The following is a 4,902-nucleotide window of genomic DNA, read 5'->3' on the forward strand; positions in this document are numbered from 1 at the left end:
CGTATTTCATTTAATTTAACAGGTTGCAATCTGAAATTTTTAATAAAGTAGAATAGACTGGAAGATACCACAGTATTTTTGGTATCATCTTAATGCATCTCATTAGTAAGGACCAACACTGTTTCGTGAAACTTTGTCAAGTATAGAGATGTATGTATGTATATGTGTATTGGGCTGCAATATGAGATGTATTTTTTACTCTAGGTCAAGGTCAGAAAATGTTTTAAAAGCACTGCCTTAGATCTTATCATTACCAATAATTGCACCATCTCCAAAACCCCTGTAATCATCACATCTTATTTTTCTAGTCACTCATCTCAAATCCATTGGTTTTACCATTTTTCACTGATGATCCCTTATACCTTCTCTTTTCTCCCACCCAGCTTAGATCCCATGGTCCTTCATACAATCCTTCCTTTGCATCCTTCCTTAACTCCCTTTTCTTAAATGTCATAGTATTTGTTTAGCAAATTCCGCCTTGGTTGGTTTCAAATCTTGATCCATTTCAGTCTGCACCTAGGCAACTTAATATGGTTCAAGAAAATGCAGCTCTTTTCGTTTGTTGTATTTTAAGTTTGTGACCACAAATGCCAAGTGCTCTGCCTACCTACTATATTTCCTGGTAAATTCACTGCCCTGCTCTTCAAGAACACAATTGCACACATTCTTTCCCCAACTCAGCCTCCTCTATCACCCTCTTACTCTGCCTTGAGGAAATAGAAAATTGGTAAGAGAACAGTGCATTGGAGGTCCTGCTGAGACAAAAGAAAGACTGAAATGGGATTACTTGAGGGTGTTTGAATTAGAGAAAATGGTGGGTGGTCAGCGCAGGTCAATCCCTACTTGAAAGAGTGTCATGCTTCATCCCCTCATCATTAAATTTTGATTCACCTGCAATTGTGCCCATATATTCTGCCTTCTGCCCAAAGCCATATTCCCTGCTTGTGTACTAGATCCCCTCTTTCTCACTAGTACTGACTTAGTTCCAATAACGATTTCCCTTTTGAGTCATCCTCATCAACATAACGTCTCACCTCTCAAAAAATTTTCCTTTCTCTTAATTCCCAGACCATTTCTCTATTCCCCTTTGTTTGACAAACATTTCTTCAAGGTTACTTGTAATTATCTTCCTCTCTACTAGAACAATTCATCAGAAAACAAACGTGCTACATGTGTATAATACTTCCCATCTGAAAGAGAAATCCTTCCTTTATAAACCCCACCATTCTAATGTGACCATTCTTTTCAAGCCCAAGAACACATTCTATCTTGGCAAACTCTGACCATCTCTCACTCTCGGTTCTACTTGATAGGCAGCGGCATTTCACCCACTGACACAGCTGATCTTTCCTGACACAAGTTCTCCTTCCACTTAGGCTAAGTTCATTTTGCTCCAACCCCACTGGTTGCTTCCTGATTCCTCTTCTTTTTCCCAATCTCCACATAGAAAATGCCTCAAGTCTCAGAGGTTGGTCTTGTTCACTTTTCTATTTATGATCTTTCCTCAGACCATGATCAAACACATTTCCATGGTTTTAAATGCATTCAATAAGCTGGTGGCTCCCACATTTAGATCCTTGGTCCCAATTTCTCTATTGAGTTCCAGATTTGTATCTGTTTGATAAATGAATGTCTAATAAGCAGCTCAAACTTAGCATGGCCAAAACTGTACTCGTGGTTCCTGCTCCCGAGCTATTATCTAATCTGCATTTCCCTGAATATTTCCCCATTTATGTACACGGCACAATCATTCTCTGAGGTGCCTAGGCCAAAGACCTGGAAGCCATCCCTGACTCCACCCTTTACCTTATACCCCACGTCCAATCCATGCAGGTCTCATTGGCTCTACCTCCAAACTACATTTCAACGTCCTTTCTTATCAGAACCTTCACGTGTAATGCCCTACTTCAAGGAAATAGGGCTTCTCTCCTAGAAAACTACAATACCCCCTTACTGGTATTCATTCTCCTTCTTCTGTCCCCCTAGGGTTCATTCTCCATGCATCACTAAAGTAATCTTTTAAATATGTAAATCATTTCACATTACTTTTACTCAAAATCCCTCAATGGTTTTTCTATCACAACTAGAAAGATCCCATGCTCCTTTCCCTATCCTAAAAGACTAAATGATCTAGTCCATACCTCTTTGATATCAATGTGTTCAATGATTAAATGAACAAATAGGTAAATTTTAAAGTGAATAAAGAAAAGAAACAGAGTTTACGATTATGAGCATGGGCTCTGCTATTAGATGATCTGTGGTCATATTTTGGATCCACCAACTAATAGTTATGGGATCTGCAAGATTTAACTCACTTAGGACTGTTTTGATTCTAAGTGACAGAAAATCATCTCAAGGAGCTGAAATAAAAAACGATATGTTTATTGACTCATTTCACCAAGAAATTCAAGGAGTGATTCTGGGTTCAGGTATATTTGGTTGTGCTCAGATGATATCATTAAGAATGTGTCTCATTTTCTCCATAAATTACCACAGGCACCCATTGAAATTGTCTTCAAACTCAGGCAAACTCTATTCACAATGGAGCAAAAATAGCTCTGTTTTTGTTTTGTTATCCTGAAGATTCTACAGGGCAAAACATTTTTTTTTTCTGAGAGAGATTTAGCAAAAGTCTCATGAAGGACTCTGGGTATTGGCCATTGCCTGGTCCTGAGTTAATCCCTGTGGCTAAGGAATGTTTAGTTCTAGCTCACACATCCACCTCTCTAAGTCAGGCTGGATCCATGCTTTCCAAACCACGTGGACTAAGAATGGGGGAGTGCTAGCTCCCCAGACGGCTGTTTTGGGTCCTTCACATGTAACTGAAACAAAAGTTCCTACCTTGTATGTAGGGATCATAATACAATGGCCAGGACATAGCAAGTGATCTGTTAGTTAGGTATAAACAGCACATAGAAAAGCTTTGAGATGTGGACAAAGTTCTACTTAGATAAAAGTTATAACCCTAAAAATTTCCACCACTGTGAACAAGAAAAAAATGAGGAAATAATATATGATCTCTATTCTTGCTCACGATTCTAGAACACTACAACAAAATGTGTCTAAGGAGAGGAATACATCTTAGAAAGGAAATAATAAAGTTACAAGCAAAAATCAATGAATCAGAAAATAGAAAATAGTAGTTGTACTTCTCTGCTGCTTTTTTGAACAAAATAAATATATGCACACAATTCTGACAAGCTTAATAAGAAAAGGGGGTTGATGTGAAACCTAAGTATACTAAATAAGAATTCAAATTATGATATACAGAGACACCATATTTTTAAAAATTACAAGTAAATGCATATAGAATTTGAATACCTTGATGAATAGAATGATATTTAACCTTCTTTTAATGTTTATTATATAAATATTACACAAATGAAACATTAATATATTATCATACAAAGAAATTAACAAGTATAGCAAAAATGTCCCCTTTCTCTTAGTCCTTTGCTTGAGAGTGCTTTGAGCACTCTTCTTAAAAATAACCATGTCAAGAGTTTGCAACAACAGGGATGGACCTAGAGGGTGTTATGCTAAGTGAAATAAGCCAGGTGGAGAAAAACAAATACCACATGATTTCACTTACATGTGGAATCTAAAAAAATAAGACAAATGGACAAAACAGAAATAGTGTCAGAAACACAGAGAAGAGATTGGTGGCTACCATGGGGGAAGGGGTGGGAAGTGGGTGACATAGGTGAAGAGGATAAAGAGGCACAAAATCTCAATTATAATATAAATTAGTCAAGGAGATGAAAGTACAGCCTGGAGAATACAGTCTATAATATTGTGACATCTTTCTGTGTTGACAGAGAGTAACTACACAAGTTGGGGTGAGCATTTAATAATGTGGATAACTATCAAATCATTATTTTGTACACCTGAAACCATTCTAATATTGTATGTGAACTATACTTCAATAAAAATATATTAAAAAATAGTTGATACTCATTTCCCCATCATTCATTTACATATGTATGTATTTATGTCTTCTGTGTCATATGGGAACATCTACATGTGAATTAATACTATCCACACTGTTCTGGAACATTTTGTTTAAGCAAATGAGTTGATGATAAACCTAGTGTTGACATATGAATCTATCTCATCTAATTTTACAGCATCCGAGGGCTCCTCAGGAAGGTTGCCTTTTTAATATTCAACTGCTTCTCTATTGATGGACATTTAGGATGTTAGCAAATTTGCTATTACATACAACATGGAAATTGAGTATCCATGTACATACATCTTTGGAAACAAGTGCCAGCATTTACTTAGCATCAATTCCTGGATGGATTTATCATTTGAATTTTGACAGAGGGTGGCAACCTGCCTTCCTAAAAGTCAACACCAATATACTTTTCACATAATGCTTTTGGATTCTCTGTTTTCTGCTCATTCTTGATAGCATTTTCTATCCCCAATGTTTTTACTCTGCCAATTAGATAAGGCAATCTAGTAGTTCATTTCATCCCTTTCAATGTTCTCCAGCAGCAATTTCTACACTCATTGATCAGAAGAGTCAAAAGATAACATTGCCTCCAATTCATCTCTCCTAATTTGGGAATATCAGTAAAAATTCTCAGGATTATGTCCATTCACCAGATTGGTTCCTGGGGATTAAAGGCAGATGTAGGAGCAGAATCAAGCCTTATCTCCTGCTCTGCTCTAATTGAATTAGGTTTACCCTCTTCTTCTTTCTTTTTTTTAGTTGCTAAATTTTTGGATGAGAGAGGAAAATTGTTTCTTCATTTTTACTTACTTCTTTAGATATTAGGAAAGATTTTCTGTGAAGAAATTTCAAACTTAAGGCAGAAATCTAGCAAATTAAAGCAGAATTTAGAAATCTGATTCTTTTCTATGAACTCAATATCCTCTTGGATCTTCAGCGGTGAT

The sequence above is a fragment of the Manis javanica genome, chromosome 4 (genome assembly GCF_040802235.1).
Source record: "Manis javanica isolate MJ-LG chromosome 4, MJ_LKY, whole genome shotgun sequence".
In the NCBI taxonomy this organism is placed as follows: Eukaryota; Metazoa; Chordata; class Mammalia; order Pholidota; family Manidae; genus Manis; species Manis javanica.